The 15493-nt window shown below is 42.2% G+C and overlaps 1 protein-coding gene and 1 long non-coding RNA gene across 7 annotated transcripts in view; both read left to right on the forward strand.

The window, feature by feature from the left end:
- Positions 1-15493, forward strand: part of AGBL1 (AGBL carboxypeptidase 1) — a 478919-nt gene that overhangs the window by 27745 nt on the left and 435681 nt on the right. The gene's annotated exons all lie outside the window — the stretch shown is intronic.
- Positions 8380-12433, forward strand: LOC128075422 (uncharacterized). Its single transcript, XR_008203814.1, has 2 exons — positions 8380-8582; positions 11079-12433. It is a non-coding gene; the product is annotated as an uncharacterized LOC128075422 (long non-coding RNA).

The raw sequence follows: 15493 nt of genomic DNA on the forward strand, positions 1-15493 counted from the left end.
CAAAATGATCTCCTGTGACCTTAGCGAGAGGAGAAGGGGTTGGAATGGCAGTTGGCTGTCTCCCTTAGAGGAGACATAGCAGAAATGGCCTGAATACTAGAATTATCTCTTCTGTTAAGAACAAGAGATAATGGAGAGACACATGAAAGAGATGCAATTGTAAATGCATCCCAGGCTCCATGCAGGGCAGCTCCTTTCCTCAGCCCTAATCCTGGATAATCCCTTCCTGGTTGACCACCATGGACATTTGCTGCAAATGCATCTCCTGAATTGTCCTAAGGTTTCAGCTGCCCTCTCCTTGAACAGAAGAACATGTTACATGGCTGTTGTCAGGCAGTATTTTGAGGATGAGTGAGGAAATTCAACACACCAACATGGTGATTAGTTCCTTGGTGACCTGATACAGTAGCTGCTGTGATTGGTTCTTTTTGAGGAGTAGTCCACAGAAAGCTTTATGCCTTTGTTTATTTGGCAACAGTTCCTGATAGGAGATCAAAAGCAAATCATCCTTAATTCCTCTTGTTAGTCTCTGTTTTGCTATTAATCACGTTGAGCAGTTTGGATATTTAGTTGGAAAGTAACACAATTCTATTGGAATGTGGTCAGAATTAATCAATGCTTACTGCCTGCTTATTCTCAAATTGCTATTAGGTTCACTTGATCCCTATAGAAAACTCACAGGAGGGAATGAGATTTCTTTTGAGCTATGTCACAACCAAATGACATGTTTCCCATCTGGGCTTGATCTACATGTGATTTAGCTAGAAATTCTTGCTAAATAAAACTAGTTAGTATTATTTTGAATGATATGATGCCAGCAACAAGAGAAAAAGAGATTGCCTTTAAAACTTTTGTTTACATCAAGTGTCTGTTCAGCCTGGCTAGTATTTCAGATAGCAGGGAGCAGAGAGATGCACATCACTGAGATAATTCAAGCATTAGGGTTTATTTACTTTAATGCAGTGAGCCATTGTAATAGAAGAAATGAGCTCTGAGCCAAAGGTGTCCTAGTTTTATGCAGTTTCCTCTCTGTTCTTTTTATGGTCTGTGTGGTTTTTCTACAAGAATGACCTGTTCTATATTAATAATAAGCTATAAAATCTCATTTCAGACTGATGGTACCTCAGAGCTGCTTTGCTGAGTAAATAGAGTTGGATTGCAGAATTATACTTCACTGGTCTTGTACCGTTGATAGCAGCAGAAGAGAGAAATTGAAAAATAAAGGGATAGAGGCAAGGGAGAAAAGAGATGCTTTCAGATGGGGCTTGAAAATAGATGAAGGCTTGACAAAGTGGAAAGAAATACCATGGTTGTTGCACATGGCCGAAGGTGTTACACGTAGAAACCCTGATGCCATCTCTTGGTAGCCTCTGGTATGGCAAGATTAAGCTTAGATAACCTGTTTTGGGGGTATTAAGGGTGGTGAGTGAGCACAATACAAAGAGAAATGCGCTTCTAGGCCTGTCTTGATACTCACTGACAGGATTATAAATGGACCTACTGTGAGACTGTTGCTTTAAGAAAAGGACTCCTTTATTTAGGCCTATTTTGTTTCTCTTATTTCATTTAAAAGGAACAGAGTTCAAGAAGAAGCAGTGCTTTCAACTGAAGACATTGCTTTGTTTTGCCATTATTTCTTCCCCTTTAGTGAGCTGGTGGATTATATTTGGGAAGATGGTATGGGAGCAAGTTCCTGCTGTTCTCAAGTTCTTGACTCTGTGCGCTTGGTTCATGGCTGACCATGCCTGTTGGCTTTGGGTATTTGTACTGCAGGCAATTCTCTGCTTTTCTTGGTGGGAAGGTCTCTCTGCCCTAGCTTTAATGTTCCTCATTCTGACAACAACTGTTAAGGCTTGCAGCAAGGCCTCTAGCGTGGGCTATGCAAGCTTCGTAGGACACAATATCCAGTCAGGGGTTATATTCCATGTTGCCATATCTGTTTCACTATTGGTCTTTGTAGTATTTAGATTAAAGCTGATACTTGGGTGCTTCAGGGCAGTTATGTTGTCTTTTAGATATGCCTCAGATTGAGCTTCTCTCACCTAACTGGTTGTCACTCCCATCCAACTGGGAGGTAGCACTTGATTTCACATCAGTTCTGCCCAAAGGTAAATGAACTGTTGTTGTCACTGAGAACACCTTGTGGCTGAATGTGGTAGTTCCATAGAAGGATGAGTAAAGACTGACGTGCACAAGTTGTGCTAAGGCATTTTGTAAATAGCCCGAATCGTGGAATAAACCAAAATAAAAAATGATAACAGAGGCAGAAAGATTGTAAAGTCGTTTGTAATACAGGAAGAAATCATAGAATGGTTTGGGTTGGAAGGGACCTTAAAGCCCACCCAGCTCCAACCCCTTGACATGGGCCGGGTGCCCCCACCAGTTCAGGCTGCCCAGGGCCCCATCCAACCTGACCTTGGGCACCTCCAGTGATGGGGCACCTACAGCTTCTCTGGGCAGTTGTGTCAATGCCTCTCCACTTTCTGAGTAAAAAATTTCAGCCTAACACCTAACCTAAATCTCTCTTTTAGTTTAAAGCCATCCCCCTTGCCCTATCACTCTGAGATCATATAAAAAGTCAGTCCCCTTCCTGCTTATAAGCTTAAGTACTGGAAGGCCACAAAGAGGTAACCCCAGATCCTTTTTCTTCTCCAAACTAAAGAAGCCCAACTGCCTCAACCTTTCTTTGTAAGAGGTTTTCCAGCCTCTGAATGAAGGGTTTGGGATGGCTCTTAGGTTATCTGTGAGAAAGATTGGGCAGGCTACGCCAAGTCTGCAGGTACAGGAAGAAGTATCTGTTGCAGGTGTTGGTAAGACTGTAAGAGTAAAGAAAGCAAAAAGTCTAAATCGAAGGCAGAAGATATGTCTGAAGGCCTTACAGAAACAGTATGTTACTGTGGGCAAGTCCCCTGGAATCAGGCTTTTGTATGTTCAGTGTTTGTACATCAGATTGCACTTTTTAATGTCTTCCTGAGGGTAATGAGTGTAAGGTGAGTTGTCTGAAATATTTGGTGAGGATAGAGAAGTGGAAAAATGAGGAAAGGGAGACAGATATTATGCTTGAGAGCAGGATGGGGCTGAAGTGGATTGTGGAGTGAATGAGGAGCTGCCAGAGTGAGGAGAAGGCTGAGCAATGCGACCTTGTAAACATGTTTGAGATAAATGTGAAGTGCCAGAGCTTTCGGAAGACATCAGTCAGACAGCTCTGGGGTGCTGGAGCTGAAGGGAGGGATATTTCTGAGTAAAGCCTGTCTGAATGACCTCACTGAGGTGACAAGCTTGCGCCCACCTGCCTGCTTTTTGGTCCTGGAGATGGAGTCCCTTGGAAAGCACTGAACTGGATAATGACATAAATCTGATAACAGCCAGAAAGTGACTAGGTAAAGCTGAAGACACTTGTGTGTCAGCCCATCTGAGAGCCCAGAAATCCTCTTTTCCTTGTCTTTCACCTGAGTTATTGTCCTCTTGGACCCAGAAGCATATTACTCCTGTAAAGAGGTAGATGGCAGCTGTGAAAGACCCTCCCAGCAAATGCTTCCAGACTGAAGGTAGGCATGGGAGATTTGAAAACAGTGGAAGAAAGTATCAGTGCAGACTTCCAATAGCAAGAATGGAGCACAGCGTTGTCTCTGTGCAAGTGCTGTCCACACAAAAACAACCTGAAGAATTTCCTAGGGCTGCTATGGCTGGCTTTGTTGGTTGTTTTTTTTTTTTTTTCCAGCTCCACCAGTGCTGGTAGGTGAGGTGTGAACCAGTCTCTAGAACTATCAGTGGCATTAAAAACATCACAGCGATTAGACCTGTCCTCATCAGAGTTAAATGACGTGGTGTCAAAGCTCTTAGCAACAGCCTTTCTACACTAGGATTCCCTATCCTGATAATGCTGTTGGAGCTGCCCCAGCATTAGCAGCAGCAGGGCAGCTGGTTTTAGCAATACAGAGAACAGGCAGTACAACTGACTGCCTTCCAGTGAGCGGGAGGGAGCGAACTCCAACGCTTTCAGGCTCTTTGGACAGTTAGATAATGCTGATTGTAGAAAACAAAATAGCAAGTTGAAAAACTACAGTATTTACTGAGTGCAGGTGGAATAGATTTCATTAGGAAAGCTCTTTTTGTAATAGCAGTGCTATTAGCAGCACAGGTCTGTCTTGGTAACGGTGGTAGGGCTCTTCCTGTTCTCTTTATCTGCAGGGCAACACTTGGAATGGCAGCAATGCCAGTAAAATCTGTAAATAAACCCAGAGCTGAGCAGCTCTGGGATGTGTTCAGAGACAAGGCTTGGAACACAGAGGGGAGAACCTGGAAGCCTGACGTGGCTGGTGAGGAAGAACAGGGCTACTGACTCCAAATAGAGCTGCAGTGCTGGGGTTGGGAGTGGAAATTCCCCCCGAAGCGTGAATCTTTGCAAGGTCATGGCTTTGAGACTGAGCTTTTACTGTCTGCCTGCAGCAACAGCAAGGCTATTATAGGAGATAAAGACAATTGTCCCATAGCTTTGGCTCATTTACTTTATCTTCTCTCTGTGTTAAATGGATATAGTTTGATCTTTGTGTGTACTATAGGACATATGTTGCAATGGCATGACAGCTCTCACTGTGTACCCAAAAGCTTAATTTTCCTTTTGATTTTTTTTTAAATTGCTCTTACACGTGTGACTATTCTGACTTTCACTGCCTTCCAGATTGTTCTGTGCAGAAAAATCAGTGGCACATAGAAGAACTGTCCCAATAGTGCTTGGTTGTTTTTTTTTTTTTTTTTTACTGTGCTTTTTATTTATCTCTGCTGCTTCGTTCCTCTATTTACAGCTGATGTTCTACCAGCCTTGGCTTTGATATGGCCTGTTTTCGTATCCTAAACAGAGCCTGGCTTGATTATATCAGATGAAAGTTTTCCAATGAAAAGAGGGAGAAACAAGTGCTAACAGTTAGGCTTCTGCAAATTAATACTTCAAAAAGCCCCTGCAGTAATGCTGGTATGACATTGCTGATTTTTTTTGTGGCCAATGGCATTACCCAGTATTTGCTATATTTTGGCTTGTTAGTGATTCCTGCCCCCAGACCCCCACCCCTAAGTGCTGTGAAGAACGAGCACCAGCACAAAGATGTGACTGGTTTGCTTAATAAGGAGTTGCATGCATGAAACAGGAAGAAAAAAAAGAAAAAATAATCACTGTGCTTGGCCAGCTCTGCCACCACAGTCAGATGCTTGCTGCTTGCAAGCTGCATATGATTTAGTGGCCAGTGCTGCACCTGGGGCTAGTGCATGCTGTCTGCTGACAAGTCTCCTTGGTCATAGATGTGGGGATGAAATCTAAGGCTGTGCATTGCCTGCCTCTGGGTGTATGATCTTCCTACTCATCGTCTCAAAGTCTTGATGTGACCCATGTGTTGAATCTGACTCAGAGCAGCCAGCTGGGCAGCGTGCCATGTGGGAGACAGCATGTGCTGACAATACTATCTCTCTGAATCTTGATGAAGCCTCTAAACTATATGTACTACTCTTTTTCAGGACAAGACCCTCACCAAAGCTGTTTCCATTGCATTCTTACATAGCCCAGTGACAGGCCTCTGAAATGCAAATATCTTTAGAGGTGCTGCAGAGAGCCTCATCTCTGACCTGCAGTCTGTAGGGTGCCCATATTGGAGCAAGATGTCCTACTTCTGTCCTACCTGAGCTGCAGAGTTGAGGTGAGGACAAGGGCATTGACAGCAGTGTTGGAGTAGTTGTGCCCACTGCTGTGAGTGTTTGCGGTGGTGGCTCAGCCTGCTTGCACAGATGGATTCTGCAGGGGATGTTTCCTCGTTTGCAACAGCTATCCTACTTAATCTGAAGTTGATCACTTTTTTGATGGCTCTCCTGATGACAGCTTGGAAATCTTATGTCCAGAAAGCTGCTGCAGTGCAGTGAAAGGTGTTCAGTTTCTATACCTTGACTTTTTCTGCAGAGGTATCTGTGTATTATCTGTGCATAATACACAGTACAGCAGCATCCCCATTGTCCTTCCTGCATTTCAAGCAAGGCAACCCTCAGAATAACAGAGGGAGGCAAATAGCAGGATGGCCTTCTTTCTGCTAAACCCTTATTGAAATTCCCAGACAAGTTAATAAGCTTTTCTCCCTGCTCTGCAATTGCAACATCTATTTTCCCTGAAGTCTTCATCATTACTTTACTTGCCTGTGGCAAATCTGAGTGCTGTATGTTTCTAGCAGTGTTCTACATGTGTTTTGCAGTCCAGTTTTCCAAAAAAAGTGTGCAAAATTGACATTTATTTTACATATAAGATAGACTAGAAATGTTTCTTATTGACTGGCTGTTTCTATTGAATTAAGAGGTTTGGGTTGGTTAAGGCTGAGTTTTCTGAGGAAGAGTCCAGATTTTTAGAGATTTAGATGTACAGAGGTACAGCTGGAGATCCAGTATTCTCATTGGAAAGCCTTTTGGAGGGGTTCAGGCTCAACTCTGCTCAGTTATAAAAGGTAGTTGTGATCTTAACATACAAAGGGGCTTCGAAAAATTCTGCTTGGTGCTAGCTGCGTGCTTAGACATGGAAATGCCTTTGAAACATAGGTCAAGATAGCTGATGTGAGTCTCTAGGACAACACTACTTTGTTCTCAAGCATGTCTGTGCAAGTTGATCTCAACTTGAGACTGGTTTAGTGGAATCAGTTAAGCTCCGCATTACACGTGTACACGCATAAGGGATTTATAAGCAGCCACAAGTCAATATTTCCAAGTGGGTTCATGTTCAGCAGCATTACTTAAAACCATGAAACTGTACAAGTGCCCAATCCATAGTAAGTTCTGTGTGAAAGGGTAGATGAAAATAACCTGCGTGTATATGGCAAGAGGATCTCATTGGAGGAGGTGAGAAGTGGGGTAGCTGGAAACTGGGAGAAAATTGGTGACTGCTCCTGAATATCTTGTCTATATTGGGTTGGAATTTCACTTGTATGTAAGCTTTTCAGAGTGCTCTCTGGCCACTATGTTATGGGATTTATGTATGAGCAATGTATGAAAAACTGCTTTACTTGTGTGAGTAACAGTGAAATGTTTCCTCATTTGGGAAACACATGGACTTAGATAATTGGAAAGCATTGCATTCAGGAGGATTAATTAGCTTCAGTGTTTTCCCATTGTTCCCTGCTGGAAATGTGGATGTAACTCTATGCTCTGTCAGTGTTGCAGTGAGCAGTTGCATTCAAAGCATGGTCTTTTACTGTAGGTGGGCTGTGCAACTGAACCCTCACAAACTGGCAGATCTGGATAAGACTATAGGGTTAATATGACATTATTGCCAGTTCACAGACATCCAGTTTGTACCTGGTTATGTAGCATAGGAAGAAATGATTCCAGAAACTGCTTCCTGTGCGTATTCAAGAGGCTCTACAAGGCAGCCCTTTTTCTGAAGAATGTTAAGCTTTAAGTTTTCCTTTGGCTTTTCTTTATGGATGTTCTTCATCTGAACAGAACCAGAGAGGGAGCTTGAAGTGCCATGTAAACTGATGGGTCTATTTCTAGAGCTTTGTAATAGAGAAACAGTGCCATTACATTAAAAATAACAAACACTTTTTTTTTTTTTAATCTTCAATACTGAACATTCTTTGTTTTATTTAGGGGAATCTGTCTTAGTGCTTGAAGAAAGGGCTGACACTGAAGTTACCCTTGTAACTTTCTTGGTGATGTTCAGGGAAGACTGAACTTTCTCAGGACTTCAGCTTCGCATTTTGTGATTTTTATTTTTTTTCCAGGTCTGTGAAGTTGTACAGATACTTACATTAGTTTAACTGACTCTGGGCACAAGCAATGGCATGTCAGATATCTTATTGCCTGGCCTGCTGACACTACAAGCTGCTCTAGGGTATCCTACTGCCAGCAACTGACTGTACATAAAGCTCTTCCAGTTGCTTGCAGACAAACACTGTGTGAATGTAGGCTTGTTATATGGCATCATAAGGCTCTGGGGGTATCCCCAAGCCTCAGCTTCTCTTTCAAAATTTGCTATTGGAGACTTCCCAATGGCAAGCCATCTATGATTCAACTTAGTTTCATGATGACAGAATTCCAGGTTGTCTATTGAGATTTGACTCTGGAATTTCTGGGTAGGTAACACTTGAATTTGTCAAGATTTCTCTGTAAGATTTCTCCCCTCAATAGAGTCAACAGCTGCTCCCAATTTCATGTTGTACATGAGCTTTATTGGTAAACTTTCAAGTCTGCATTCCAAATCATTTATGAAAACGTTCAAGGGAAGTAGCCCTAAAATGAATGCCTAAGGAATCCCAGTGGTGTCAGGCTGCCAGCCTGATGTAACCTCATCTACCATAACCCTCTGACCTGTCAGCCAGTTGTTCACCCGTTGCCTTGTTTTTGCCTAGATGAATGCTGGATGTTTTGTTCTGGAGGATACCGTGGAAACAGTATTGAAAGCTTTGCTGAAATCCTAAAAGATTACATTAGCTGGCTTTCCTTGGTCAACCCTTTGGTCTGTAGAGTGTGAACTGTCAGTTATTGTGAACCGATAAACGATGAATGAAGTGACAATAAAGGACTGAGCCAACAGACCACCAGGTTCTTTCCCACTGGTGAGTGAAACGGGGTTGGAAGGCAGCTCTCTGGGGATGAAGGGAGTTTTAACCTCGCTCACTGACATGATTTCAGTGCGTGTGTGAGATGTTCTGCAGGGCTGTGCTGTTATCCAGTGTGGCCTCTGAGTATCTTCCTCCCCATCCTGAATTGATCAGGGGTGGCATCAAGCCCTTCTCTGTTCCCTCTGCATGCCTCCCTTAGGTGGGAGAGCTGGGTTCTCACACTGTCATCTTAATATTGTCTGGGTGATTGATCTTTTAAGAAACCTGTGTTGACTGAATGACCCCCTTCACCTTGATGTGAATGACAAGCTGTCACAGCCTGCCTCAGCTCTATTGGTGACATCTGACCCCAGAGAGGGAGCTTGACAGGAATGGGAAGCCTTTTGAGCTTTAGCTTTTGCCTATGCAAGTGATGCCAGCTCTGTACCACGCAGCATGAGATACCTGGGTATTTATTTGGCAAGGATTTAAATGCACTTCCTGTGCTTTGTTCTTCTTTATTACTAATTTTAAGCTAATTTAAGTTGGAAGCTAAAAGAATAGGATGAATTTTTAGGATACAGCTGTCTCTCATTCTGTACTTCTATACTAGAAAGAGTAGGATACTTGTAAGAATGCCTGGAGGGTAGCCCTGGGGTGACTCTTCTTCCTGGGAGGCAGAAATAGAAGAGGCTGAAATGCTGTACCTTTCCATTGATGTAACATATCAGGCTCCAGGGAAGACAGAGATGCTTGGAAGATGCTTTGGTGAAGGCTTTGAGCTGAGCCTGGGAACTGAAATACATTCATTACATTGGCCACTTAGGGTAGAATAGAGAACTTCACACAGGGCAGGAGCTTCTGCATTACAACCATAACTTCTCAATAAGCACAGTGTGTGATTTGGAGCACACAAGTGTGTAAGACAGGAAAAAATTCAATTCTGGACTTCTTTTGGGCTTAAAGAGTAGGGAGTAATCTCTCCCTTCACTGTTGATCTTTTTTAATTGACTTAGTACATGCTCATTTACTGCTTTTGTTTTTTTTTTACCGCCTTACTCTGACATTTAATGCTCATAGAAGTCTTTGAAGGTGGGGAGAAAATACTTTTCAGCATGAATTTAATTTGTTCTCAGTTTGTTCTCAAATTCTATTCAGCAAAAAAGAATTGCATCAGAGAGAATAGCATCCATGGAAGATGCATAATTTGTTCGAAGGCAGTATGTGCTTTTCCAGGAAAACAAATCAGATCACTGGAATTGAAGTAATCATTAGAAAAGGAGCGTGTGACTTTTTTTTTTTAGTTCCCTTTTCTTTGGCACCACGTCAAAAGCACATCTGTGCAAAGCAGCTGGATCTCTGAACCACCTGTTGGTGATGGGTGGGACATTGCAAACTGTAAGCAGGCTATGCTTTTAGCATAAGTTCTAATACCTAGCTAGCAAGCTGGAACTAAAGCAGACGTGATGATGGGTGTGTTTTTGTCAGTCGCAGACCAGCAGTGCCATGAAAATGCTGGCAGCATAGGCAGCTTTTCCCCATGAATTTTCAAAACTTGCAAAGCTGCTGGCTTTAAAACTTTAAAACAAAGCAAATTACTGTGGAAGTACTTACATATTTAAGATCTGTATTTCTAGGCCACAATGGAAATGGCTGTTTGAGGCATCTGTCTCTGGTGAGATCTACCTTCTGATGGGATTTATAATGCACCTGTTGCTGTGGTTCCTATGTGTTATTTCCAAATGTCTCTCCGTTGTCAAATGTGAAGTTTTCTTTTTAGATTGGGTTACTCTGTGACTGTATGCTCCAGTAACTAAGTACAAATCCCAAGAGCTGGGGGTGAAAAGCAGCCAGGCAATATGTGCTCTTAGGTGCACTTAATTCCTTCGAGAGACAGGGGCAACTGGAGCTTATGGACTTTAAGCATGTAAGCTGTAGTACCTTGAGCCCTCAGTCAAGATTCCCATTGTGCTAGATGCTGTACAAACATATAACATGGTCCATGCCCCACACAGCATGAGACATAAAATGAACATGACAGCAACAAGTGAGTGCAGTGAGAAATAGCCAGACGAAGAGCAAAATGAGAGAGTAGGCTGAGGCAATGCGGGCTGCCAGGCAGGGGAGAATCTTTTATGTCTCTATTGATAGTATGTTCCATCTTCATTATCCAGGTGTGATTGCCTTTAGGAATTGCATCAGGTCTGAAGAGGTATTTAATGAAGCACCAAATCATTAGCTTTCGTTCAATAATAAGAGGATGTTTCATGTTTAAGCATGTATAAAGATAAAATCTCGCAGGAGAAGGAAGATGCTGGTTAAATTACTTGGGAGCTGATTTACAAAGCCCTGTTGGATCAGTTCTTTGTTCAGTCTTTAGCATCTCAGCTGTTCCCTGTCCATAGTAACAAGGAACAGATGGGCACCAAACTCCTCATGCCCTATGAGTTTTCAAATCCTTTCATGTAGTTCACCAGGCATCCCTTCTGTAACAACATTTTTCATTTCCAGGGGGTTTTCTCCAATGGTGTGTAGAACAGAAGTAAGCAATCAATTCAAGAAACAGAGACAGAGTTGTCCATAGCAATGCTAAGAGCTGCAGCCTTATGAGCCAAGATCAGAGTGGGGAAGAGGACTTAAGAGATGCTGCCTCCTGGTCTCCTCTGTCTGCAGCACTTCCAGCTGACACTGTCCCAGTAGCCCAGATCTGATGGGGTGACCCCCCCATCAGATAATAATAGAAGAATAGAAGAATAGAATAATAAAAGACTTTTCTTTGTCTATGCTGAACAGCCTGACTTTGGCTAATCCGATTCTTCTTTGGCTTGGGAAGCACATTTTTTTCTTTGTTGTTGCTCCTGGTTCCTAAGCACAAGATCTGGAAGCTGATTGTCTATCTGCCTGCAAGCTGCACTCCTGCCCTGATATTCAAGCTGCTGGTTTGGAAACACTTCAAAAGACTTCCATTCTTCAGAGCTGCTGTCTGCACTGCTGTTACAGGCAGTTTTTAATGTTTTCTGATTACAGTATGGCATTTATTATTATGCCTTTTAAGACAGCACAACTTTATTTATACATCTTTTTATTGAAATATATGAATGAGTCTCCTTTGAGATACCTGCTCTGTCAATCCCAGTGCAGGATTTGAGTAACGTAATGCCACAGAACAGAAAATCAGAGGAAGGCATCTGGGCAGGTTCACCAGTTTGTTTTTAATGAAACGTTTTATCCCTTATTGCTTCTTGAGACAAACGCAGAGTTCTGAACTGGGCATGCTGTCAAATCCTCAGGTCTGGCATATGGCTCATAGAGACATCTTTCTTCTGCTCTTAAACTTTCCCTCCTGTTCCCGTCTTTTATTTTTCTCTCTTGCTCTTATGCGCTATTTATCTCCTTTCTGTCTTCCCACCCCAGATTCACTCATCTCATTATCTCTTCTGATGTCAGAAAAGATGCTGTTGGTTTACCATATGCTGTTAAGAGGTGCTGGTATCACAAACACAAGTTGCCTTGGATTGCTGTAAGCCCATTGACACATCCATCAACTTGCTGCTGTTCTCAGTGAAAGCCCATTCTACCTTCTCTTTTCTGACTTGTTGTTTCCTGTAGGGTGTTTTGTATGTTTGAATTTGTTCTGTGCTAAAGGTAGATAATATTCTGGGGTTACTAGCTGACAACTGACTTGAAGTGTAAATTATAATGCTGGTGTTAACTCCAAGCTTAAAATATATATGCAAGGAGAGTTCATAGCTGCACTGTGTGATGCTCTTCTTTCCTGGGATACTGTATGTGTGAAGAGTTTGCACAGCTTCAAAAATACATGGAAGGGAAATAAATTTCACTTAACAAAAAAAACCAAAAAAAACTTCCATAGGCACCAGTGGTAGCTTACGAAATCTCTGGATGGCAAACAGCTGGAGTAAGAGAGGCTTTTTTGGAAGTTGTAGCACTGCATCTTTACTCTGGTTTTGTACTTGTAGAGCAGTGTTGGATGTAAGATCCAGACTACCTGGGCTTCCTGCTTACACTGGTGTTGCTGGTCTTTTCTAGCCTGGCTAGTTAACTTTGTGTTTGGAGAAACTGTTTATCGTTCAGTTCCATTTTATGCGTGATTAAAATTAAGGCATATAGAACTACTGTGTTTTCTGGGTCAGGTTTTTCAGAGCCTTTCCTTATTGGCACCTGAGCTCTCCTGCCACTGCCTGTTATAAGCAAATTCGGGCTCCCTTTTCAAATTCATTACATTGTTCATTCTCTTTCTGCCAAGAGGATGTTTCAGATCCTCATTTTCCAGTGCTTAAGAGCTTTCTTTTAATTTCCAGTTGAAACTTATTCATGGCCATTTTATATCTATTTGTCCTTGTGCCAGCTTTGTTCTTCAGTTTGAGTAGCTCTCTGTCTTATGCAGTGTTTACTTCTCCCCACCCCAGTGGGAGAGATTGGAGAACAATCAGGTCACCTTTCAGCCATTATTTTGCTAAAGTAACCAAACTGCAATCTTTAAGGCTCCTGAAACTTCTCTGCTACTCTGTTTTCTTAGCCCTTTTCTGTGTGGTTCCTTTCAAGCACTGCACACAGCTGTTTGAGTGAAACCTGAAGTTAAAACCTTCATGCTCTCCTTTTGCCATTGGCAGTGACAGTCTGAGACCCGATCTGTCCTTTTCACCCTGTTGGGTCACACTTGTCCTAATCTTCTAATGGGCTCATCTATCCAGGGTGCTTCCCAATTAGGAGCCCCAGCTCATAATTAACACTTATTAAGCCCTAAATGCATAACTTCGCACTTTGACCATTACACTTCATCCCATCTCTATTGCTTCAGAACTCAAAAACATCCTGTTACTCCTGAAAGATAATCCAAACTCCTGACTGTTGGTAATAGCTCCTGACTTCACACCATCAGCAGATGTTGTTGGTTTACTCTGACTTTTTGTGTTGAGGTTATTAATGAAAGTATAAAATAAGATCAGCCTCAAAATGCATCCTTGAGAACTTCCACGTGTGACCTCCCTCCAGTCCAATAATTTCTCTTGCTGTACATCTCCTGCCAGTGCCTCTTCAACCAGTTCCTCTCTCACCTTTGCAGTTCTTGTACTAATCCTCATCTTCTCCCAGTTCACTAATTTCCAGTGTGGCACCGTATCGAAAGCTTTATTGAACAACAGAGAAATGAGATCTACTGTGTTTCACTTGTCTAGAAAAATCAGTTATCCAAGAAATACATCGAGTTAGGCTGGCTTGCTCTACTTTTTAAGTCTGTTTTGTCCCTTAAACATGTTCGATCCATTTGGCAGTTTACACTTGTGTATTTAATTACTCTTTCTTTCAGTATGTACTCTAAAACAATGCTTACTATTGAGGTTAGCCTACTGGGTCTGAACCTGCTTATGAGTACCTGTAGAGCACGTTCTGCAGGTCACACAGAACACTGTCTATCACCTGTGTCAAATCATCTCTGAATTGCAGTGAATTAGGAGATGAAATGCACTAGTTTGGTTCCGCTTTATTTTACTGTAGCACTATGTGTGGCATGGACTGAGATAAGGCAGTGTCTAGGCTGCTAGTATGGCAAATGAGAAATCCAGCTAGCTACAGCTACAGGACTGTCGTGTTGCTCAAAAAAGTAGGTGGAAGTTGAGAAAATTCATACAATAAATGAGGTGCCTCTTCTGTATGGATCTAGAAATACTTGTGTTCTTCCTCCACTCCTTTGCTGTTCAGGTGTGTGATTGATGCATCACCTAAAGCCCACAGAGACTACTGTGAAATTAGGTACGTAATGTTTTCTTTTAAAACATGCATGTGAGCTTTGGGAGGAGCTCTGGACAAAATTGTAATTTGTTAAAGCTATTTACTTTGTCCCAAGCTGGGTACTTAAGAACAGGCTAAGTGATCACTGGATGTAGCACATCTCTATCCTGAGTGTGCAGAATGGCTGGTAGGAGACAGTATTCCTCCCACCAGCTGAATGGCTGCTGTTTGGGTGGAAATAAAATAATGAGAGCATGACTGTACTTCCCCTGGTGGGTGGGATTTTAGTTGTTTATTTTTTAGGTTTTTTTGTTGCTTTTTTTTCCCCCCTAAATCTTGTATTTTTTATGCAGATGGTGTGCATGTGTGCAGTTGGTGATTGCTTGTTTTTTTGTTTTTTTTTTTTTAATGCTGGTGTTGAACTTTGTCAGATTAGTTATGGAAGCATGACCTTAGACAAAGACACCAACCCAACATCAGCAAGAACCAGATCTTGAATCTTTCTCAGTCTCAGCCACTGCTACAACACGCAACAGACAGCAGCTTGATGACAAAAAAGAAAACAGTAATTTTTTGCTGCAGATGATAATTGGCTCAGTATGGAAGTTAATGTGATTTTATTTGGGGATTGGTTTCTAAAGAGATTACATTTTAAGGAATCCGCGGGCATGAAGGGTTTTGCAGCTGTATTTATTCAATAAGCTGTAGGCACTTGAAACTTTGCAGCAGTAAGCCAGGTTGGTACATGGCTCTTCTTGCTCCAGCAGAACATGGCTGGAAATGGAAACCTTCTGAGTGGCTGGTAGGATGGAGCTAATACCATGTGGGGAATAAGTATATCTCAGTGCAGATCTCTCTGGCTCCCATTTATATTGATGCTATGCTGAGTCAGGCAAGTTGAGTTGCTTACTTGTGCATTGAATTGATGTAAAGGTTAACAAAAAAGTCTCTGCTTATCTCTCTTCTACTAGTACTCTTTAGGACCTAGGGGCAAATCTCACATCACATTAACGTGTTTCTTACAAGCCCTGATCTGAGTGGGGAACCTTTACCTGCTGCTGCAGTAGGAAACGTAACTATAGGGAAATGAACTTTATTTTCAGTTTAAGCAGGTGGGAAGGGGGGTGGAGGGGAAGTTTGTTTTGGAAAAATGGAGGAGGGAGTGGAATCTATTG

This window comes from Tympanuchus pallidicinctus, unplaced genomic scaffold (genome assembly GCF_026119805.1).
Source record: "Tympanuchus pallidicinctus isolate F22 unplaced genomic scaffold, pur_lepc_1.0 scaffold12, whole genome shotgun sequence".
Lineage (NCBI taxonomy): Eukaryota > Metazoa > Chordata > Aves > Galliformes > Phasianidae > Tympanuchus > Tympanuchus pallidicinctus.